A 25,193-nucleotide genomic window follows, 5' to 3' on the forward strand; every position below is an offset into this window, starting at 1 on the left:
CATTTTACAGAAGGGCAACTAGATGATTTCAGCAAAATAGAGAGTAGAGCCAGTGTCCAAACCAGTGTCAGACGTCACAGCGCTGTCGGCAGTCACACGCATGCTCGCTCTCCTAGAGGAAATCTGTATCATTTTTTAGTTTCAAATTTGATTCAAGAGCAACAGTTGCAATTATCACAGCATTTGTTAGTCTATTTACCTAGTAGTTGCTGGTCAAAATGAAACAGACAGCAAACAGCTTGTCCGTAAAAAATATGTTCCTCCCTCCCCCAGCATTCTGTGCTTGTCTCCCAGTTACTATAACCAAGGTTTACAAATGCATCTTCTATGCCACATCCTAAAGGTCACCAAATTTAGGCCCTGGCAGGTAGCCCAAGGGACCGCATGCCAGAGCTGAGAGCTCTCCCCCCTAAATTCCCTGCAACACACCCAGGAGAGGAGGTCACTGCAGTGAGAGGGCGACGGGCCATTCCTGCCAGCTGCAACTTCCACAACAGGGCATGCAGGGAGAAGCAGCTTCTAAAATAGCCCAGGCCCCAGCCACCAAGGGCTTGTAAGTAATTACCAGCTATTTAAGCCGTGCCCCAGAGGCAGATGGAAGGCAGCACAGGACACAGAACTAAACAGCCCCCAAGCATCAACCTGTTCCACTTCAAAGGCAGGGCACTGCCTGCAGCAACGCTCCTTACAGGCACCAAGGCTCCTTACAGGCACCAAGGGCTGCAGCAGTCCTGGTGGAGGAGACTGGACTCGAGAGGAGCAGCGCCCACGTAAGAGTGACAGACTCCAGGTCAGCAGCCGAGAGACATGCAAGACAGTGAGGGATCTGGTATGACCCCAAGACTGCAAACTACAGAAAGGGCTTTTGTCCCCAGAGTGTGGAAAATCATCTACCCCATGGACATTTCAAGATGGTCCAGATCATCACCACCTTGGTCTTACCTGGAGCTATTTTAAAGCTACTAATCTAGAGCTACAGATTCAGAGCCAAAAGACATACACATTTAAGGCCTCTAAAATGTAAGTTAAATAGCTCTGAAAAAACTGTTGCATGGCTGGTCTTATGACTTTTAGACAGGTCTGGGTCTAGGTCTTCCAGCTGAAAAAAGTCCAAATGTAAGCTTCCCGCCATTTAGAAGGGCTACACTATTCTGCGTACCCAGCCAGACACATAGCAAGATTCGAAGATTTACACCCACAGCCGAAGCCAGAGACTTTCCATTCTGCCAGCCTCTTCTTCCCACTTCATCTGCTTCCCATCACCATCACACATCAGAGCTGTTGACACAGGTACTAGGATAGGACTTCTCCCAATGGCCATCCATGCCAGAAATCTGATAGTTCACCAATAGTATCCTACATAGTATCCTAAAATCCAGATGGCAGAAGAACTTTAGCAGGTTACCTTTAATAATACCCTTTCTAAAATAAGCAATCAATGAAGCAGTTTGAGCTCCTATGGGATAAACTCTCCTCTACAGCAGGAGAAACCAGACTGCATCATTCTGTGTGTGCTGGGATTCAAAAAGCTCAGACCTGAGGAAACCACAAAAATCTGAGTTTCCATAATTAAGCAAGAAAGGCCTGAATTATTTTAATGTTCCAGCAGTATTTTACTGTAGCTGTGATGAACAGAGTTCATAAGCAGGACAAGGTTTGTAGACAGAGGCAATATCTTTTATTAGACCAACTGGTATGGCTGGAAAAAACAGACAAGCTCTTGGGCACACAAGCTTGTCTAAGTTGCTCTAATAAAAGATATTGCCTCCACCTTCAGGCTTTGCCCTGATTTATCTATTAAGATCTTTCTTTTAATGTTCACACAGCATAAAATAAAAAAAATTATGCTCAAGTTTTGTATTACATGAACTCAAAGGCACTCTTACAGCTTAGCAGGCTCCACTGGCACTGTGACAACAGCTTACTGCTGGGAAATAAAACAGTAACAACTGACAAAAGATATTGTGATGGATGTTCCCCACCCAAAAGTCTTACCTAAAAAGTCTCATGGACTTCAATGAAATTGTTCTGATGCTTCAAAGATGTAAAAATCAGCCTACCTGCGTGGGTAAGAGATATGGGACCGGATCCCTGAATACAAATTCCTTCTTCCAAATAGAGAGAGAAAAATAAGAAGGGCTGAATCACTCCATACACTTGTAAGCCACTGGAATAAACATCTAAGAGAGCGGGCAGCCAGCCAGGCAAGATTCTCAACTCTGAGCAACTGAAATATGATGCATCTTTCTTTAGTTACAAACCTATTTTTGAAATCAATAATCTGTAAATAGCTTCACATAAAAATAGAAATCTTGACATAGATAAAGCATGTCAGAACACCCCCCCATAATTTATTGCAAACATGCTCCTTGCTAGTGCAGTCTTAATTAAGCATCTGATAGCATTTATGGTACAGGGTTAATTTTGAAAAAGTATTTAAAATCTCAGCTTCAAAGCTTTGATACAGAGCTACTACCCAGCACATGTGCTTTGGTCCAAAAGGACATGAGATTTTTAGGAAATATTTTGAAAAAAGTCCATTTGCTTCTTTTGTCAGGTTTTAGCTGATTTCAAGTATTATCCATAGAGTATTTTTTTCAAGTACTCATACATATAAAATAATATGTCCGGAAGCATTCCCTTTCAAGTTTTACTATTATTTTTCTTATCTTTTTTGGCCAACAAATAGTTAGAAATTTCTGCACCTGATAATACTTGATGTGTTCAGGTTAAATGCACTGCCTGTATTTTTTTCTGAGTTTGTTTTAACACTTTGATGATGCAATGCCAAATCAGAGGCACACACACTAAAATGTAGCGATGAACAAAATAGCAGTGACAATCCCATTTTTTCCAGGATATTCTCCGAGAGCTTATATAGCAGAAAACAAAAGCATCACTAACCAATCGCAAGGTTGTAGCGTACTCACGCTAATTTGCCATGCACTACATCCGCCTCTTCTCACACATTCTGCTTCAAGAATCCTTACTACCTTGTCAGTACGACCCACACATGTACGGGCACAGTGGAAAGCGAACAGAGAGAAAAATCATCACACCTAATGTTAGCTACTCAAAAGCTTTGCATCTAGTCAGAGGCTGTGGATGTACAGACAAGTCTCGTGGTGCCCTTGCTAAGCCTAGAGCAGTTCCTGGCTCCCCACCGCAACACTCCTCTATTTCAGGTGGCTTTGTGGGGTCTCAGCAAGGGAGGAATGAACCATGTTAAAATCCTGAGAAAGGGAAGAAAGAAGGGGAGCAGGACTGGGGTTGGTTTGTTCAAAACTCGAATCAAATTCGTGGTCCAGGTCACAAACAGGGAGGGGAAAACAGGTTTTTTCTGCAGCTGAGAGGACTGTCCATGTAAGGATGGTTAAGAAAAGTGAGTGACTCACTTTTCAGGAGCGTCCCCCTCCCTCCACCAAGGGCAGAAGTAGCTTGCATCCAGTTTAGGCTAGAAACTTGGGATAGCTAGCATCAGAGGAGGTGAAACCCACTCAGGTTAGCATCATATCCTCTGATCCTCTGAGATCCTGGGACGGACTGCAGAAAGTGGCCAGGACTGTGCCATCCCGCTCAATAGCATCTCCTACTGCCACTGTGCGATCAGGGGCTGGGCAGGCTTCTGGCCTCACCCAGCACAGCAGTTCTTACGCCTGTGATCCCAAAGCACTTCACAAACTCTTGTTCATGTAATACATTTAGGAGCAGCAAAAGGTGCTGTCCCTGTTTTGTCAGCTAAGGATAGCAGGGCACAGAGAAGGTAATAACCCACAGCAAGCGGGAATCAAATGCAGTAGTCCCAATTCCTCAGCCTCTGTGCTAATAACCAGTCTCAGTTCCTACCCCGTCAGGATAAATCACAGAGACACAACGTATCTTCCTTGCACAGTATACTTCAACACAAATTCAAATTTTAATACTTAGCATCAACTGGCAGACACTGAGAGGTCAGCTAAAAAGTATATTAAATACAATTTCATGCTTAACATTGCCAGCTTCATAAATATAAGCATGCCTTGATATATGTGCCCTGCTTGAAACTGTACAGTAGGAGTAACACCTAGACTGATAGACCCTTAGCGAGCTCAGATCTCTACCCATTCCTACACACGCCTGACTTCTGCTCCCTATTCAAACCCTGTGTTGACCCCTGGCTCCCCCATGTTGCAGCCGCACTCCCAAACTATTTACTTGTTTGCTGCGCAACCATTTCAGTCTCCTCTTCAACACCGCCACTCAGGCACTGTGCTTGATCTCACCCGCCATGCCCACGCTGAAGCTCTCTGCAAAGGCAATGAATCAGTTCACATATAAATACCAACAGTTACTCCTCTTCCTGCAACGTGCCGGCCCTTCGATGGCTGCCTCCCTGGAATAGTCCTTTCTGTGCAGGCTCCCATTTCAGCCAAGGGGTGACTCAAGTCAACTAATGTCCGGGAGGGAAGAGCCCTCAAACACTCCATGAACCCCAACTTTGTGTGTCACAAACTCACTGAAGTGATGTGGCAGACAAGAGACAAAGATGAGACATCCTAGGGCTGCTAGAAGGCAAGGTGACATAGACTTTCTAGAACTAAAAATGCCAACTAATGAGAAAAAAAGTCTGTTAAGTGGCATTTCTGAAACCCAGAAGAACTATTCATATGAGCTAAATACCAAAATCCCTGCTCACGATCTGCTTGGGAAGAACACTGCAGAGAGAATGGGTAGGGGACTCCCCAGTCCACATTTTAATGTTCCTGGTAGCTCAGAACTACAGGTCCCAGATGTACAGAAGTCAGTATGACCACAGAGTCCAGGAGTACCATCAAAACACACTGGAAAACAGCACAAACTACTCCTTTAGCTCCTATCAGTGCAATGCAAAAAGAAAGAAGTCTTGTGATAAACCAACTTGCAAAATTTGGCAGAGCGCCCACTTTTGCAGAGCTAAGGACAATAAAAAGGAGATTTTTTTAAGTATGGTAGGAATAAGAGAAATCCTAGCAAGGGAGCAGAGGCATTACTGAACAGAGATGAGGCATAATGCAGAAGGGGTAAAATTCTTCAAGAAATATTTCTAGTTTGCATTGAAAAAAAAGGATGATAATGTGTTAATCCCTCGATTACAACAAAGTACATCCCATTCAATTTGCAACCAAAGAGAATGTTACAGGATACACATCAGAGATGAACATGTTCAACCAGCCAGTCTGATAAAGTCTCCCCGGGAATCCTAAAATAATTAGCTGAATATATTTTAGGCTACGTCAGCTTTACCTGATGGCAAACCTAGGAAATGTACTGAAAATGACAACATTGAATTCAATTAATGAAGAATTAGAAGACAAAAATATAATCAGTCTTGGTCTAGGTATGTTACAGTAGGTACCTAGATCACGTCTACAAATTCTTGAAGACTGAGAACTACCTGTACTTACGCATGACGCAAGCCCCAAAGCAGTAGGCTTCTGACTCGCTCCAAGCCGCAGGGATTGCATGGATGCCGAACGACGCTCCAATCTTACTCTGAATTGCAGCTTTACACACCAGCTCTAACTGTTAGTTTGCACTGTTCCTTTCCTCTCCCCCACAGCTCTGGGATGACAACCCAAACCATTCTGTGTTTTACTGCCAATGCTTCTGCTTAATAGCCAATAGCAAATTGTTTCCAAAAGGTGTTTTCAATTAGTGATGCTTTTGGAAAATTATTATGTCCATGACTTGAGATCTCTGGCAACACTGAAGAGCCCACAGTTTCCAAATATAAGCAGCAAAGCTTGTAAATGACCTAAACCAGAAAACTGACTTTTTTTTTTTTCTTCTCCTTGTGCCTAAAGTTAAGTTCTTCACTTGAAGAACTTCCACTTCTGGGTGGCCACCTCTCTGACAGCAAGGCTTCAGGTTCATGATGGCAGGAAGGAGAAAATACACTCTTCCTATTAGAATATTAAATTACTTCCAAGAGACACTTCAAACCATACTCTCAGCTCATTATAGTTAATACTTGAGGTTGGCTTTAAGCAGGATAATTCTGTATGCCCATTACAGGGTATTGAAGAGGTAGAGAGATCTGCTGTTAAGAACCTGTTAAGGTTAACCACAGACACATGTATTGAGCTCACAGTAGATCCCACTTGCAGTATACAAAGACCCACTGGATTACATCAGATGGATAACACTCTCCTTGCTCCATAGATTGTACTAACCGTCCCACCTCCAAGCTTGCTATGTCCGACGCTGGCTTTGAGTCCTCCCATAGGAAGGGGGTAGCTGTTTCTCTTGGTCACCACTGCAGTGCTGACATCAACAAAGCTGCTTTTTCCAAGAGTGTGCTTTTAGTGAAATTGGTAAAGCATTCCCAGTCATACATTTATTTGACTATAGTCTGACTGATAGATGACCGTCACTTATGGGTTATTTCTGGATGGGTAAATTATAAGAAGGAAGAATGCTACTCATGTAGCTTATTATAGGATTTGATTTAATTTCAGGTTGAATTTCATCTCTGTCATAAAGTCAGATGCTAAAGCAATGGCTATATATCAAATATGTTGTAAAATATATTTAACAAACCCCTGCTTATTTTATATGGATTTATCAGACTATTTCTACTGACAACCATATCCACAGAGTGGCTGCACAGTGCCTAGAGCTCCAGTAATAATCCAAGACCCAAACACATTAGACGCACTAAAAAACACAGACAGATAAATTTGGAGTGTCTTCAGGTGACCATACATTTCTATCCAAGGAGTTCTATTCCTTTGGAAACTCCAAGGAGCGCTAGTCAGTTCAAATATTTTAAGCATTATTTAATTATCATCAATTTTATGGATGGTTAGAAAGGAACTTAGAAAACTATGAAATCCATAGTGCACCTCTGTGAGGAGCAAACCTCAAATCTGACCCTCTCTGAGTACCATGAGACCATCCATTTTCCTCATTTATCTGTAACTGAGTTTACTGCCTTGAAATGGGAACCACAAATTCTCCAGTGAGCTCATATATTTTCTAACTTCCACATAACTCATGTTTCTCAATATTTCCTGCAGAATTACCATTTTAGTTAAGTCGTTTCCAACATACTACTTCTTACATAAACAGTTTGTTAAAGGTAATGCTAGTTCTCCACCTCTCTAACTCTAGTGTATCCCACATCATCCCACTGCTAGAAAAAAAAGGAGGAGGACCATACTTAAGGAATGTGAGACTTGATCCAGAAGAGCAAGAGCTATGCCATAAAGAATAATCAGTGAACATGAGCTCTCAAAGAAATGCTGCGACTGCAGGTCAAATATGATCCTTGGATGTACAAGGCTACCAAGCAGGACTCCATGTGCCTGTCTGTCACTGCTACAAACACTGCTGGAAAACTGTCTTCGGCCAGCTGTCCCCATTCAAGAACGATACTGATTATATTGAGGAAGGAATAAAGCTGTGAAAGAGAGTAAGGCTGGAGTGGAAGATTGCCAATTTACAGAGAGCAGCTCTGCAGGTGATTTGAAAATAGTCTAGAAGCATTTACGCACAGGAAAGCAGCATGATTGTGGAGGGCTCTCAGTCTAGCAATGACAGAAAAAGAGCCCATGACTGGAAATTAAACAAATCCACACAAAAAATATTAACAGAGAGGACAGTTAATTATGAAACAACAAATTTCTGAAGTAGTTTTTCCATCACCAGAGGGCTCTAAATGAAGGGGAGGGGGGTGATGTTTAAATCAGCCTTTTTTCACAGAGTCAAGAATTAATGCAGAAAAATCAAACAGCCTGAGATACACAGGTCAGTCAAACTGAGTATCATGCCTCAGGTGACTCTTCCCAACCTTATAAATCAATGTATCAGTAAATAAGAGGCTGAGGCACAAGCAATATTGGAAAGAAACTTCCAAAGAGAGGTTTCACCTGGAGAGAAGGTGAACGGACAAAGGCTCTTCTGAGCCAACACCAGCATGAACTGTGCACCCTAACGGCTCTGGGAAACTCGCTTCCTTGGGAAAAGGTCTTCAGCAGCCTGCAGCAACCTCTGCTGCAGAGGTTCCCAAACTGCTGTCCAACTGAGCGCCTGCCAATAGCAAGCATGGACCTGGCTAAGAAGGTGTTCTCACTGCTTTTTGTTTCCAGCTGTTAAATTCCAGTACGAAACCTGTGAGGTAATTCAAATATTTCACTCACACTGTTTTCCAGTAAGCAATTGCTCTGGTTGCACACGGTCTTGAAAGACTAAAACCTATAGATGAATTTGATCCCTCTGCTGTAATACAGTCTACCATGTAAGAGTTCCTATGTATTTTGCTTTAGCTGAAAACCAGGAGGTAAGCTTTGATGCAAATGCTCACCACAACAGGAATTCAATGTTTGACTGATATCTGCAAATACTAATATCATTGCTAAAAAGATGAAGCGTGACAGCATGCTAGCCAAGCTGCAGGTTAACATAAAGAGCAAGGCAGAAATGTCAGCATGGAAGTGAACACAATAAATTCTGCAAATCAGAAAGGAAAGTCAATATAAACTTTTTATTCCAACTCTGGTTTACATCAGAACAATCTGAAGCATCTTTAGCAACAAATAAACTTGCTGACAAAAACTGACAAATATAACCCCTGGCTACTCAGCAGCCAAAACATTGCTCCCCCTTCTCAAAGCAGACTGCCAGTTTCTTCCATCCCCTTCAGCTTGTTACCTCTAAGTAACACTCTTGGTGTTCAAACCTGTCCGAGGGTCTATTACCAACTCAGGATAGCTGAACACCTCTGTTTGAGTTACAGTTCCCAGAAAACAAGATGAGACGTGCCATCCCCGGAGAGAGAACCGGAAAGCCATCCCTCCACATACCAATTTCAAACCAAGGAACAACTGCCACTCTAACCTGCTATTAAGGATTATACAACAGTAGCTCTTTTGGCAGCGGATCATGGTGTTTCAAAACAATGACTCTTTTCATTAGATTCCACTGTGTTTCAGGAAGCAAATACAGACTTAACGGGCCTTTCCAGAAGTGCAGTAGCAACCGACAAAGTATTTGAGATGCACAACTCCGATCAGTAGCACGGTCATTCTGAAAGCATGCAACTGGGTCAGCTTGGATAACGCAAACAGACAAAAGTCCTCTTTATCTTCTAAACACTGAAGGTGAGGAAGGACATTTTTATTGGCTTTCCTTACTGACTGTGCTTACTGGTAAAAAAACCCTCCAGTCTCTGAAGATCATGGTCCCTGCTTCATTAATATTTTATAGAAAAAGCAAAGATACTGAAAGCTTATTCTGGCTTTTTTCTAATCTTTGAAAGTAAACGGAAGAATAAGGATCATTTTTTAAAGACACTTGAATCCTCCTCCATGCTGAATGGGCCCTCTCTACATGTTTATGGGCTACATAAACAGATGCGACAGCAGAATCAGCATCTGAACCATCTCCACAGGCTGGAAACATGACTTCACATCTCTCTCCAGCCTTGGCTGAAATCAGTCCCTGCTCAGCCCAGCTGTGGATAGCCAGATGGCTAGTCAGCGTGAGTCCCAGGGCTCTGGACACAACACTTGCCAAGGCATGTGCTGCTCAATAAAGAAGCTGGCATACTTGAACTGGGGAACACTGGCTCCTCCTTCATAAAAAAAGTTACTGAAAATAAACACTGAGATCAACAGCTGAAGACGATACGGTAATTCTGAGAGCTGCTCTGTCAAAACCAATGAGAACTTTTTTTTTTCCTAAGAGCTTTCTTTCCTAGCGCCATTCCCTTCTCCTCCCACCTTCTTTAAGGAAAAAGCTTACCAAAAGCTCATATATTAACTTGGTTTCTCTTCCTTTTGAGATCTTACCCACTAATAACAGGCCGATCACTGACAAATAAACCCATCTTTCCAAAAGAAGAAGGATGAGCTGAGCACTATGGAACTAAGCCAGACACAGGAGAGAAAGCCTTAATACCCAGCAGGGCCACAGACTTCATATGCAAAACTCGGCCAGTTTGCAACTTGCTGTTTGTCCACAAAACACAAACAAGATAAAATAATGATACACCTCAGCTATAAAGGACACTGTAAAGATAAATACAGAAATCATTTAGTAAAGAGGATCTTGATTCTCAGTTATCCTAACATACAGGGCTCCAGATGCATACTAGCCTACTACAGTTTTCATGGACCTTTTGTCCTTACTTGTACTTGTACTGTCCTTGTACTTTTGTCCTTAAAAATGGTTACCCATCTCTCTTCCAAGAAGCCTTCCCTGAGGCTGATCCAGCCTTTCAGGTGAGACCAGCAAGAGCCTTCTGCACCCAGGTTCTTCTCATCAAATTCACTGCTGGGCTGGCTCTAACACTCTCCTGAAATGCTCACAAAGGCCAGAAATACAACTCCCTCCTTTATGTTCCTCCTATTTCAGTAACAACTGGTACTCCTCATCTGAGCCACACAGAAATCCTCTTTCTCCCCAAACCAGAGGTTGGAGATGTACTTATCACTCATCACGGAGATCAGAACGGTGTGTACTCAAAACCTTTCCTGCACTCTGTTCTTAGCAAGCAGTCCCACACCGCAGCTCCTTGCCAATGAGAAGCAAGCTATGTAGACCTACCAACTGAGCAAGCACAAAGAGGAAAAAACAGGGAACATAAAGTCTGCAGGTGTTTTGAAGTGCTCTTACGGTGTGAAGTTCCCCTCTGCATACAGAGCACAATTCATTACTTTTCTGACCTGTTTTTTTAATCAGACGCAAACATAGCAATTATAGTCTGCCTGATTACAAATTAAATTACAAGTCTGTCCTTAGGGCACAATAGTGTCCCCACCTAGGTGTTATCAGCCCCCAAATCTCATTTACTCTTGACAGATGTGTAGTACTGAGACACCACTGCAGGAAACTCTACAAGTAAATTAATTTTACTAATACTTTCTCTGCAGTATTACCATGCTTTTCCAAAAGGCTACTAATTCATTTCTTAGGCAACCTATGTAACTTAATTCATCAGTAAAGTAACTGAACATCTATGATGACTCTGAGCTTTTGCTAAGTCTCTGGCTTCTCTTTGATAACCTAACTGTCTCAGCTTTATCAAGTGATACCAAAGACAAACATTACACTGTTTTCCAACTGTATCAACTTTTTTTCTTCAGAAACTTTTTACTACCCTGTCCAAGCAAAACACAAACCACCAAGTTCATTTGAGGAAAACAAAGTCATCTTTCCACGGTCCCTTCAGCCCACTTTTTTTTAATAGGTTAAATCAATCCTGCTGACATAGGAGACTGTTCCCTGGCAGGAGCTGAGGAGGACACATATAGTGCTCTCTCTGTACTTGTCTCAGCACAGACGGTGCTCAGAGGGAACACAGGTGACGTGACAGACCTACTCCATCAGCTGTGACCTGGAAGAAACCTGTCAGCCTGAAGGGTGAGAGAACATTAACAAACAACTAAGAAGGCATCGTCAGCAGGTCCCTGTTATCCCAAAAACAGAGCCAAGAGTTCCCGACACTGAACCTTCTCTCTGGCCGGGACCTCTCTCTTCAGGGAACCTCAACTATCTCATCAGTATAGACTTGAAGACTCATTCAACAGCACGGTCTTGAGCACCTGCTGCGGATGAATCCCTTGGGTTCTGAGATGCCTTTGAAAAATGTTTCTCCTAAGCAGAGTAGTACAACAGCCCTGATTCACTGAGAAGGACTTTTCAGTGTGTTACCTGACCTACTGTAGCCGCTAAAAAAAACCTGACCATGCTCCCAGCCAGCACAAAGCCTCCTGTGCAGCCTCGGAAATGCCTCCTTCTAATTGCTTTCAAAACAGCAATTGAAAAAAATCCCAGCCTAGCTCTGAGCGTCACAACATGGGAAGACATGTCCTAATCTTGCCAATATTTGTACTTGACCCCGCCAGCACACATCAATTTATAAGGACTGAAAGTGCTTTTTATTACTGTCTTTGTTAATATCTACTCACTAGGTACTCTGTGAAGGAATCTGAGTGAAGAATAATGAGTGGTAGATGAATAAAACATTGTCAGTTTTTCATCATCTGTTCCCTCCTGATTGCTCAAGTCTAGCAAGCAGAGGTTTTTGGCCTTGGTTCATAAAACTGCCAGTGCAATATTGCAAGAGAAGTTACAATACATGTAAAATAAGAGCTTAAGAACCTACCTAATCTATTATCACATGAAAAAAAAACAATAGGAAAGGTTAGATTACAAATGTGTTTTTAACAAACTCTTAGAAAGGCCACAGTGTTATTTCCCTGGATCAGAAGTGACAAAAGACCCCAAATTATTGAAGGCAATGGATGGATATTTCATCTCGGATCACAGCAAGTAAAGCTCTTTCCAATTTGTATAAAATTTGCGCATAAAATATCACACATCTGCTGATGATTCCAGCACTGACATTTTTTAACATACTCACTCTCTATAAAATCATCCCATTTCAACACCACTACAAGGAGGATACTAATAAATGCCAGAACATGTGTGAGACATGTTCTGCTCAGAATGTCTGCAGTCACCAAATGGTTAATGGTACAGGCAAGCTAATGCCTTCTAGAGGTTAAATTCATATCATTAACTAAAAAGGACTTAGCAGAAGATCAGCTGGTATGCTAGTCACTGCTTAGCAGCGACACTTTTGGGTAGAGCAAGCATTCTGAAGAACAGAGAAGGGGTTTGTGTCTACTTACTTGAACCACGTACAGCTTTAGGTAGCAAATGCTCATTTTTATCATTTTTCCCTAGCAGAGCTCTATCCAGCCCTGTCAGCTGCAGCCCTGCTTTTGATTACAGGTGAAAAAGGTCTGCTGACCACTTGCCCTTCAGAGAGACCCTGTTCACGTGTTTGTACTTCCCTTGAGGCAATGTTTTATTTTCCTTTTTTTAACAAAGGAAAGAGATGCGGAAATGCATCATCCCAAAACACCAAAAGGCTCAAAACAGGCACTGCCTTGCTGACCTGCCCTTAAACATCACTGGTGCACCGACAGACGCTTGCGACATGAAGCGGAAAATGAAATCTGACTCCTGCCTCAGTTTCCAGACAGCAGAACTAACAGATGATTTACCAGTCTGGCTTGCTTCTATGTTAAATTCCTCTTTCCAGCTTCACTCAGCCACTTGCATTCAATGATGGGAAAGCTACAGGAACTGAACTGGAAGAGCAGTTTCCCGGGTCAGCCTCAAGCTAACTGGTGCTCTGAGTACCTGCAATTTATGTTCAACTGATCAGTTTTTCATTAGGGAACAAACTCATCCCAACCTAAAAGCTCACACAGAGAATAATATTATAAAAGTGGAACTGAACAAGCAATGAAAAAGAAAAAACTATGCAGCTATTATGGATATCTGTTCTTAAAAGGTCTCAGCGAATACTGCATAGGATGTCAGAAAGGACATGATTGAACCAGGACACTCGGGACCAAATCCTGCCCTTTCCTGTGACTTCAAAGGCCACATATGTCTTTGCATAGTCTTGAAATGGAATCACCAAAAAGGTGATTCGAAAAGATCACAAAGAAACATTTGAAATACCTTTGCCAACATGTTCAGCTCTTCTTTTTTGGGAAAAAAAAAAAGGTCTCTCAGATGGAGATGGAGAAAGCAAAGGAAATCAACATCTAAAAAGATTATTTTTAATTGCAACCAGTTCTATTTATTGACTTCCAAAATTACCTAAGCAGCCTACCTTTTATTAGCACTTAGTCTTACATGTTATTATTTGTAATTGCTGTGTTATGATTACAAAGCACTGGCATAAATCTCACTCAGCATCTCTTTGGGTTTCTGAGGGCAGAACATTCACATACTCTTCTCTGACCCCATGTTCCTAATTATTCGCCGTGCATGCCTATGTGCAACTCATCACCAACTGAATCAACCCAAACAGCTGAATTCAGCTGGTCTAGAGATTTTGGTGTGCTTTATGCTAAACCATCAGTCTTCAATCTTTTGAATTTACCCTCCTTTCTAGGTTACTTTAGAAGTAGACTAGAAAGCTTCTCTTGTTACATGCCACGGCCAGATGCACTACGTTTGATGCAAATGCCAAGATGAGCACAGTCCAAGTAGTAAAGTATGAGTTGATTCCCACCCACAGCTACCATTCTCCAAAGGAGACAAGGAAAACTGATTTCAGCAGCAAACACTGCCTGAACAGCTAAACGCTTCCTCCTGAACCCAGCGTACACAGCTGGGATGCAGCTGTTGCTGCTGCAGCAGTACAGGCAGCTGCTGGTGCCAGGGGAAAGGCAGCAGCTCACACAAGAAAGGGGCAACCCACCCAGAAGGTCCCACAATCCAGATCTGGCCATCACAACTGCCAAAGCTGGACCACCCCAGTTGGAAAGTATTTTGGGGAAGTGTACCTTCCTGGAGGGTTCAGCAAGAATTTGCTTCCTGAAAATCTAGCAAGAACATATCTTAAGTGTTTTATGTATTATGGCAATGTTAACAGGGAGAACTACAAGGCCTGGGTCAAAGCCAACTAATCCAAAGGCCTGTCCTTAAGTAAACAGTGGAAAACCACTCTACTTCAGAGCCTCCTGCAGAAACCCATACAGGAAATCTGTTTTACCCTTTCCTCTGAACCAACTGTGCCAAGCAAGGTTAAATGACATTCTTGTAGTAAGCATATATGCAAAATCGTAAGTCTTTGTTTGAAAATATCTGGAAGGCAGCTGGGCGCTGTGAATACTCTATAACTAAATTAAGCTAAGTTTGGACCGCATAATGACTTCAAGGAACCTTTGTTGTTAAATAAATCACTTGCGGTGAAAAGAGCCGGAATGGTAGTTTTGGAGACCGAAACTGTCTTCTTATTTACAGGATGGGTACAACACAAGCAGTACCAGAGTACATTGTTCCCACACATCTGTTTCTAGTGACTTACTTCACTTTGGAGCCACCTTCAAATCTCAAAAGAATCACATCTCCTTGGGCCTCCCTTTCTTCATCCATCCACCTACAGAAGCTGTGCCCGCACATCCTCTAATTTCAAAAGAGAAACCAACAGGTTGCTCACAACCCAGCATCATTTCCATAGGTATCTCATTACTGTGACTCCTGCTCTCCGCATTTAATGAGCTCACACCTTTGCAGAATTTAAAGTTCTAGCTGTTAAGAACCCATTTGTTTTCTTGCTTACATGTTAAGAGAAGGTAGCATGCAGATAAACACAGTGGGGTTTCCAACATCCCCAGTTTAGTCAGAACTTTATCTCTAATGAAACTACCAAAAAAGGGCTGGCTGTGCTGGTAAATCCCGCAGCAGGTATTCATGCCCAGAGGATGATAAGCTAAGGTCACCAGCAAGCAACAAGTTTAGCCTTTACCATCCCATACCAGACTTGAAAAAGCGATAGGACTGAGAGGGCTGGCACACAGCCATTCACTACTCCAACGTTTGGGGACGCAACGGTCCAGGAAGTGAGAGCAAATCTGCTTTTGACCTTATAGTGAGGTGCACATGCTATTACACATTCAGGTAGTAGTAAGATCTGACACAGACTGCTGTGGGCTTTTTTAGGCTCTCTTCTTGATCTCATGCTGTCATATAAAAAATGTATTTCTCCTAATACGGCTTCATACAGGCAGGTCTCCCAAGCACCTTTTTAGCCCTGCAAACACATGCATGAGACTTAATGACTACCCTTACATAGGCGGGTTTCGATTATCAGTTGCTTACAGTGACTACCTTAAACACCTACGCAATTTTTTCCAGATGTTGCTTAAGGTCTATTTACTGTACATTAAGTTCTATTTATTGTACATGCTGGACTGTCTCTGTGGTTGTGTTAAGAAAGCAGATTCATGTTATACATGCTCTCTATGTAGAGTACACAGTCCAAGGTTTTAGGAACCATTCCAGTTAAGGAGTCGTAATGATTAAAAAGCAAAATACAGCTCATTGCTATGAGCACCATAACCATGACACATAATAATAATTTCTTTAGCAGCACAAAACAGACATTTTACAACAGGAAATATTTATATGACTGTGCACTTTGGAGATGCTCAAAGAATAAGATATGCTTCAGCACAGAATAGCCAACTTTTGAAGACTCAGATCATGGCCATTACAAATATCATTTCAAATGGTATGTGTGCTGCTGACACTATAAATAAAACCTAAAAAGTAGATGCAGTACAGATAATAAGTGAAGAATTCCCATGTGCTGACTTGGTAACATCCCAAACACATCCTGAAGAGCGAGACAAGGCTTCCACTCCCAGGCACATTCTGTTCAGTTTTCTGTCCTATTATTCTCACTGCTAAAAAAGCCACAGCTGTTTTATATCAGGACACCCAGCGTTCGTGAGCCACCCTGAGGCAAGGACATGACGTAGAGCAGGCACTGCGAACTCATCCCAAGGTGCATCACTCAGGCTGTCCTCTGCTGACACAGCGCTGTCCTCATTTTCCCTTGGGGTAGAGCGGAGGTGCCTTGCTCTCTTCATGGGTTTACACTGGATGGCAATCGAGTATTTCTTATCCTGAGGCGATTAGTTACTGAGGTGTTCTTTCAAAGGAGTGAAGACAAGGCACGGCCCTGCCAAACAGCAAGCCAGTTCCTATGACAACTTTCCACTGCAGCCTGGCTGGAGACCGTTAATCCACCTTCCCCAGGCCAAGCAGCTTCTATGCAGTAACGTTACCTTGGGTCATTACAGACTTCTGCAGGATTCTCACCAGTGGCCGAGCCACAGCAGGTTGCATGCTACTGAACCACCCAGATCCCACAGTACTCCCTAACTGCAAGTTCCTACAAAAGAATGGGATTGCTGAGTGCGACTGTGTGACCCCGCTTCTGCTGCTTGCCCAAGATTTTCAGGGCAGAGCTGCAGCCAGCCATTCCTCCTGCACCTCCTTGCAAGTCGTATCTACAATTTCTGTAGGATTCAAAGGTTGCAGAACATCTCAGTTTGTCCTGGAGCACCACAAACCTACTCTGCAGCTGGCCGGGGGCCCTCCCCAGATAACAGCTCACGCTGCAAGCTAACCACCCACCTATCAGTTTTTAACTGAGCATTATTTTATTAAGCTGAACTGCAAATAACATGTATGATGTGAGCAAATAAACCTATCCGCTTTTTCAATAAGCATCAGTTAAAACATCGTCTTTTAATAGCTTGCTTCCCTTCTACTTCAAATGCAAAAATAGTATACTTGTATATTTTTAAAGGAAATAAAACACTCCTTTCAATGTTTCCCCAAAGAGTACAATACCACAGTGTTTACCAGTAAACACCACGCTAAGGTTTCTGTTTTTTCAAAAACAAACATTCCCCTGGAAGTTAAAAAAAAGTCTAGGATAAATATTTCTAGTGATTTTAGGAAGGGTCTATTAACTTTCAATTCCAGCTATAGTAGGAATCAAACATGACAAGGAGTAACAAATAAAGGGGGCTTTACTATTATTATTATTAAAGATTGCCTACAAACTGGAAATTTGCCTGGGAAAATTTCAACTTGCATCCGATTTTTGCTAGCGTATAACACTAATGCTACCAATGCAAATAAACTAACAGGCTGTTAATTTCAAACCTCAGCTGAAAACGTTTCTCCCATTCTTACAATTTTTCTCCCCATTTATCTCTGCAATTGTACTTAGTTCAATGGAGCATTTTAAACGTAATTCGGTGGTGCATTTTGCCATACAATTTGTTTGAATGACGCTATACAGAGTAAAGGTTGTATTGTACTATATAATGAAACTACGTCTAATGCTTGAACAAACCCCAACTGCTGTTAATCAAACCAGCAAGTTCCTGAATGATCTTCCGGACTCCAGACTAATAGCAATAGATTATTTTAAATAGCAGTTCTACTCTAAAATACGTTTAGGTTGACATGGGCTGACAAGGACTGTGACAGACTTCCAGAGCTAAGCGGATTGGTTTGCAAGTAAAACACCAGGGTTTTTCCTCACTGCCGGAACTACAAATTCAGCACATGAACCGAAGATCAAAATGCAGGTTTGAGTTTTGTTTCTGGTTTTCAGTAAAACCACGTAGCACCTGAAAGGACCTGAAAATCTTCATATTTTCGATTTATTCAGTAGTGACAAACAGGCATATGGATCAGTACAATATATTTCAGTCAGTGGCAAGGCGTTATTCTAAACTGACACAGGGGACCATTTGCATAGGTAAGAGGAGGACATTTCTAAGTGACTACGTAGAGAGCATTTTGCAATCTTTGGCGCTCAAATGGTAAATCGTCCAGAGCAAAAAAAAAAAAAAAAATCTTTTAAAACATAAGTGATTATGCCTTGGGAGGAATGTTCTCAAGACCACGTTGGAGACGATCCTTAGTATCCAGCTTGGCAGCCTTTAGAAACACTAGCAAGGGAATAAACTTGAGAGTTTCATAATCCCAGTGGTTCCAGGAATTTTCAAAACTGCCTGTGCTACAAGAAACAGTACTGCCCTATTAAGTCATCTAGTCTATCAGAAACCAATGTAGGTTTGTTTTCGCCATACATTTTGCAACATTATTTTTGGCACAAAAGGAGGGATTAAAAAAAAAAAAAAGCATAAGCAAGATGTGAGCAAAGCAGTTTTGCGTTGGTTTTTTTTATTATTTTATTTATTTATTCGGTGCCTCACTCCTGCCTTTAGGTTATCAGCTCAAGCCTGATACAGCGGGATTGCCAAGAGCAACTCAAACGAAACAGAGCAGTGACAATGAACCCTCGCTCTGATGCAAGGCTGTCCGGAAAGTATTCTGCCCAGCGCCGGGATCAGGCTTTCCTCAGCGAAGAGGATCGCCTCTACCCCGCTCCCCACCCGGGGTGGCGGCTACCCCGGGGGCAAGCTGCGAGCTGGAAGGTGCCGGCGGGACCCCTCCGGTCCACGTGGGACGGAAGGCGGAAACGAACACACCGGGTGCTGCCCCCAAACCTCAGAAACACCTTCCCGAGAGCTGCTTCTCCTCACGCTGCACCTCGGACGGCAGAGGGGGCAGAGCGCTCCCGCGCCGGGGCGGCAGGCAAACAGCCACCCTGCCCCAGGGAGGGGGGCAGCTCCGGGACGCACCGCGCCGGCCACAGAGCGGGGGCAGCCTGCGGCTGGGAGCGGGCAGCTGCGGGCCCTGCCTGGGGGCGCAGAGGAGAGGGGAAGGGCTGGGGGTTCACCCCGCCGGGGAGGGGAGAGGGGGTCCGTACGGGATGGGGTGAGGTAACCTGGGGGCCGCCCTGCTTGGGACGGGATGGGGTTCCCGAGAGACACGGCGGCCGGGCAGGGGAGGGCGACAGCCGGGCCCCGGGCAAGCGGCGGAGCCGGCAGGCGCTGCCTCCGAGGGGATCCCCTCACCGGCAGAAGGGGAAGTGCGGCCGGCGGGCACCCGGGCTCCACTCACTGCCCCACCCCTCCTCAGCCCCGGCCGCGACGGCGGACAGACCCCCGCTCTTCCCGGGGTGCGCGCCTGAGGGGAGCGGGGAGGGGGCGCTCCCCCCCCACCCCACAACGGTCCCCGCCACGCGCCCGGGGCGCGCACGCGCACCCGCACGCGCGCACTGCCCCCGCGCGCCCGGCCCGCTCTCACCTCCTGCCGCGCTCGGAAGAACTACCCCGCACAACTGCCGCAGCGCCGTGGCGGCTGCATTGCGCAGGCGCGGCCCGCGCCCCGCCCCTCCCGGCGTCAGGGACCGGGGAGAATGTGCGAGCCCGGCGCTCAGACGCAGAGCAGCGGTGGCAGGGAGCGGCCGCAATGTGCCAGCCGGCGGAGCAGCCGCACAGACACCCCCCACCACCCCAGCCCCCCCAACAACCTCCCCAGGGCCTGGCATCGCTCCGGCCAAAACCTTTGGGGCTGCACCTCCCCCGGCCCTGCACCCCCCGACCCTGCACTCCCGGCCTGTCTGAGCCCCCCCAGTTCTGTCAGCCGGCCTCAGTGCCGCTGCAGGCCATGCTGGCCGAAGGAGCCAGAGCTTTCGCTAAAGTAACGCAATTCATTATTGATTTTTTGGGGGAGTGCTTTTGTAGCGCCGGCTGGGGCCAGGGGGGCCGGGCTGCGTGCTATCCACCGTGGGAAGGGTGGCGAGGAGGTCCCGGGGAGCAGCTGTGGGTGGCATGGAGGGTGGTGGCTGGGCCCGGGGGACAGTGGACATGGCGGCAGGAGGCGGTGGGTCCTGGCTGCCCGTCCCGAGCAAAGGTCCACTGCCGCCACCGAGCACGGGCCTGCACCCATCACACCTGCGGGCATGGCGGTCCGGGCTGGAAAGGCTCAGGGGATTGTTGTGGAGCGCAAAAAGTACCCATTGGCCTATTCCCAGTTGTACAACACTGGGCCAGCAATGCCCCAGAAAGTGCCGGGCAAAAAAACCCCCCTGGCAAAACGAGCCTCCCTTTTTCTGCCTGTTTCTCCTGACCCTGGGGGCCTGGAAAAGGCCGCAGCCCCAGCGGGGTCTTGGCCACTTCGGGATGGTCCCCTCTAGCGACAAGGCTGACGGCAGCCGTCCACCTGCCCCAGCTCACCCCGGGCCCACGCGGCTCTGCCAAACCGCTGGCACCTGGGTCCGGTCTCCCTTCCCACGCCTCGGGTGGAGTGCCTCCCCTCCTCCAGCAGTGGCTTTTCCAGCCCCACCACTGTGGTGCTTCCTTTATCTCCCCAAGGACGCTTCCCTCCGCTTTCCCTATCGCCCTCTGCTCTGCTCCGGCGATAAGGCACTGCCACCACCCTCCGCGGCACTGGGACACACCGCCGGGCAGGGTTTTGCTGACTCGGGCACACCTGGCCCATCGCGGCTCTCTGAGCTCTGCGAGCCTTGGTCCATCACCTCGCCAAGGGGAAGCATCCAATGGCAACAGCCTTTAACACGTGTTGTTAATTCTGGTTAAAGCAAAGCCCGTTTTTGGTGCCGAGCCCACGGCGGGGTGGTGTTACCTGCCTGGGAAGCTCAGCCTGCACCTCCCAATGCCCTAGGACATCTCATGGCACCTGCGCCGGGCACCCGAGCGAGGGGTTTCACTCGGAGATGCATCCCCCTGTATTCAGGAGCTCATTTCCAGGCATCCTCATGGCAGAGCCCATCCTGGGGTGTCCGTCTGTCTGTCTGTGCATCCTTCCAACACATAACCCCAGAAGATGCACTGAAGCCAACAAGGATGACTAAAAGTGCGAAATGGCTTTTCTATGAAGGAAAATTAAATGGACAAAAATCCTTCAGCCTAAGAAAGAGACTGAGGTGGGTAAGGCAGAGGTCTGCAAAATCCTGCATGGGGAGGTGGCGGGGAAGGAACCATGTCCCAGCTCTTCCACTATGTCCCACAAGCCAGGGCATGGAACGAAAGTAGCTGGCAGTGACTCTGAAGTGCAAACAAAGATGATGTTTTTTCATATGGAGCATTATCAAACTGTGGATTACAGAACACGGTGGCATCCAGGACGTGAACTTGCACTGATTAGATAAGGGCCAGCAAACACAGGGATGTGACTGCTGCCCGGGGAGCCCCAGAGCCGCAGACAGCCAGAACCAGGGGAATTATATCAGGGAAGCATAAATCTGCCACTGTTAGAAACAAAGTCCTGATTTAGAGGAACCCAGTACAGCCATTTTCCTATTTTTATTAGTGCTTTTGTGTGTGTGAAATTCAGCAGATACGTCCTTCTTTCCTATATATGTGTTCATCACTTACATATGTTTTCTCCATGATTTTGCTGCCCTTACCCACAGAGCTCTCCCTCCCGCAGGGGGTCAAGCCCACCTGTGCCACGGGGAATCTGGCAACTGCCTCACAGGAGACGCTTGGATCTACCTTTTTCCCACTGCCAGGACGCATTTCCCTCTCCCGCGGCTGCCGTGGTGAAGCTCGGTGGCGGAACACCTACCCAGAGCTTTAGTTTAATGGACCGTGCTGGAAATTGGCCGGAAGGTGTGTGTCCCATTGCTGTGTGTGCACAGCTCAGAGGACGGCTTTTTCCTCTGAATCATAGGCCCAGGCAGATTGCAGCTTGGGAGATAAATTGTTTAACAAGCCCCATCAGCAGGCAGCTGTTGTGCAGAAAGGATCACGGAGTTTTAAGGACTCCTCCCGCTATCTCACAGGCATTGATTTTTGAAGCAATTGGGAGGTATGGAAAGGTCCTGGGCAACCCACTGGGTTTCAGTAGTGCAATTCTTAGCTATGGGACTCTTTTTCTTTGTTTTTCTGCCTGTTTTCTGGCCTGATAAATATCCGCCTGTGGCCACATGTGTGTGTCCCAACAGAGATCCATGTGTTACTCAGGCATCAAGGCTTCCTGAGGCTGAACGCAGCCCAGGCACTGCCCTGGTTTCAGTTTGTGCCCACTTCCAGCTTGCTGTCTCATTTCAGGTCTGACATGCTGGCATGCCTCCAGCCTGAAAATAGGATAGGATAGGATAGGATGGGATGGGATGGGATGGGATGGGATGGGATGGGATGGGATGGGATAGCATAGCATAGCATAGCATAGCATAGAATAGAGTTGTATTGAATTGAATTTAATTGAATTGAATTGAACTGAATTTGGGGAATTTGGGGGAATTTTGGGTCTGGGTCTTTCAAGGACTTTCTTCCAGCCTGCCAGGACATGGCTCCTTCTCCAGGACGTGGCCACACTGCAGCTCTCCCTCTGACTGGGAGGGCTGTACAGGTTTGTTGGCCAAGTCAGCCCCTGAGAGCTGGGTCAGGGGCTCAAGGGGCTCACAAAGGAATTGCACTTGGGTGCCAACCACCTGTGATGGGAGTCCTGCTGCAGCTGCCTGGAACACAGGAGCACCCCCAGAACTGGCAGCTCATGCTGAGCTGGATCCCAGGGTCTCAGCCACCCTTTGCTCCTCTGAAAGGAGCAGCCCTCCAGCAAATTGGAGCCACATCCTTGTTCTGCAGGACAGCAGCTCTTACTATCATTTATTGACTCCAATTCCTCGTGCTCATTAAGCTACAAGGTCCAGCAGTCACACCAGCAACTGGCTCAGGTCCCACCTGTTTCATGCAGTCTCCTTCCCTCTGTGTAGAAAGACTCCAGAACACCTCAACCCACTGGGAGGCAAAGGGATTCAATCCCAGGGTCTTTACCCATGGACATCAGTAGTCCCTGCAGAGACCCTTGCATTTCTTCTGCTGGAGGAGACTGTGACACTCCTAACTCCACTGTAAGACTACACAGGTGTGGCAGTGCTAAAACAGCACAAGTGAGGAGGCCAGGATAGAACCACAGCAGCCTTTGCCATCAGTAATAAGCATCAGAGCAAAGTCATCAAAACGATGCCACACACATAACTAAGCAGAGCTGGTAGCCTCTCAGTTATTTCATCAGTTATTGCCAGTAGCAGAAAACTGACTTAGGATATTGTAATGCAAAGCAATGGATGTTGAGGAAGTGGTAAAATGCACTTGTGTGTGAGGAGTATGTGAAAGACCTGAAAAAAACCCCAAACCAAGGAGAGGATTTCTGCATCAGCAGTGGGAGCCAGGCAGCCTGGGCCAGGCAGGTGTCGTGCTCCAGGGCCGAGGCGGCTGGCAGACCCAGTGTGGGCTCAGGCTGTCTGCCTGGCCTGCTCTGCCACCAAAACGTAAGCTACTCAGACAATCCAAATGTTGTAGCCTCGCAGTCACTGACCTAAAACGGGCTTCAGGAAAACTGAGTCCTTCCAGGAAAACTACCTGTGAGCAGATCTGAGTCCTGGAAAAACAAGGCACAAGCAGGTCTCTTGCCTGAGTGTGTGCATAGCTCCTGTCTCTTTCCTTTGTCTCCGCTGACTGACACTCCTCATTCCTCCTATGCCCTATGGGACAGACGGACAGGACTAAGGTGGAGTATATACATCTGTGTGTTGGTCCCATCACCAATCCCTGACTGCAGGCCTAGGACCAGCCTGCTCGCTCAGTGGGGCAGTGCTCCACCTTGGGCTGGGCTCACCTCACTCCCAAGTGAAAGGGATGTTTTCCCCATGGGGTTTCTGCCCCAGGCAGTGACCTAAGCATGGCTGCAGAGACATGGGCTCCTGTGCACTCCAGCCAGGGTTGCTGCCATGCTTGCAGGGCCTCCTCCAGAGCCACTGTTACGATTAACTTCTGATCCCAAGGGAACATGAATCCCAGCACCATTGCTCCCCCTTTGGCTGGTCTCTTTGAAACAACAACAGCTCTTTTGGAAGTCACAGCTCCCTCCAGTGCCAGCTCTGGCTTGCCCGTCCTCCCTGCTCATCTGCTGGACCTCCCTCTTTCTGTCCCCACGTCACCTGTGAAGAAAAACGGGGGCAATTGGAGTAGAGGAACTGGGCATCAGTGCAGAGCTCAGTGTCACAGAAATGTACAGCAAGAGGCAGGATCTGGTTGCACATTTCACCACGTTTCTCACACCTGGATCACAGTTATTTTAAGCTGTTTTTTCATCTCATAGCCACATTTTGTGCTGCTATTCCCGGAGACCAGTCACTTCCTGCTGATCTCTTGGCAGGTCCTGTCATGGGATGCCGTGTTCCTGGGCACAGTGCTTGGCCTGGAGGTGAGGTGTGTGTGTCCCCTCCCCATCAGCTCTGCAGCCCTGGGTACTCCCAGCAAACCCCTGCCAGTGGGAAGGCCCAGCACGCTTGCATGGACGGGAGAGAAACTCAAGTGGCTCTTCCTGGCAAAAATTCCGCAGGCAAAATCCTCCCCCCGCCCCCCCCCCCACCCCCCCCCCCCCCCCGTGCGTGTCCCCTGCAGCATGGCTGGACCAACGATGAGTCTCTGTCCTGGGCACCCACTCCTCCAGGCTTGTCCCCACCTCTGCACCCCCCCTGCACTCCAACCACTTGCTGCCACATCCTGTGGACACCCCATGCTGCCATAGGCACCCTGGTCGCCACCAGAGGAGAGGGGCTGGGACCAGCCCCTGGGACACCTTCACCCCAGGCACAGGTGCACAGCATGGGTTCCCTTGAGCATCGGCAGGGACAGCTGGGGATACCCCAGCAGGAGTGAGATGTGTGTGTCTGTGTGTCTGTCTGCCTCTTCTGCATGACTCTGTCTCTCCACCTGCCCATTGCTGCCTGCTTCCTTTTGTGTTTCTGCCTCTCCTTGCCTGTGCCTCTGTGTGTGTCTCTCTTGCACATCTGCTTGTCCCTTTGTCTGTGTGGCTCTGAGCACGTGGGTGTGTGCGTCTTACTGTGAATGTGCCTGTCCCTTTCCGCGTGCCTGTGCGTCCGTCTGTCTCTTGTCATGACCTTGTCCATCTGCCCCGTATATTTGCGTGCTCTCTGTGTGTTCGTGTGCATG

General features: G+C 46.5%; 1 protein-coding gene across 1 annotated transcript in view; it reads right to left on the bottom strand.

Moving 5' to 3' along the window:
• NT5C2 (5'-nucleotidase, cytosolic II) overlaps positions 1 to 19,545 on the bottom strand; it is a 62,805-nt gene extending 43,260 nt beyond the window's left edge. Inside the window, exon 1 of the mRNA XM_059820939.1 lies at positions 19,513 to 19,545. The gene's annotated coding sequence lies outside the window, so the exon portion shown is untranslated. The remainder of the gene's footprint in view (positions 1 to 19,512) is intronic.
• Positions 19,546 to 25,193: the final 5,648 nt, after the last annotated feature.

This window comes from Gavia stellata, chromosome 9 (genome assembly GCF_030936135.1).
Source record: "Gavia stellata isolate bGavSte3 chromosome 9, bGavSte3.hap2, whole genome shotgun sequence".
Lineage (NCBI taxonomy): Eukaryota > Metazoa > Chordata > Aves > Gaviiformes > Gaviidae > Gavia > Gavia stellata.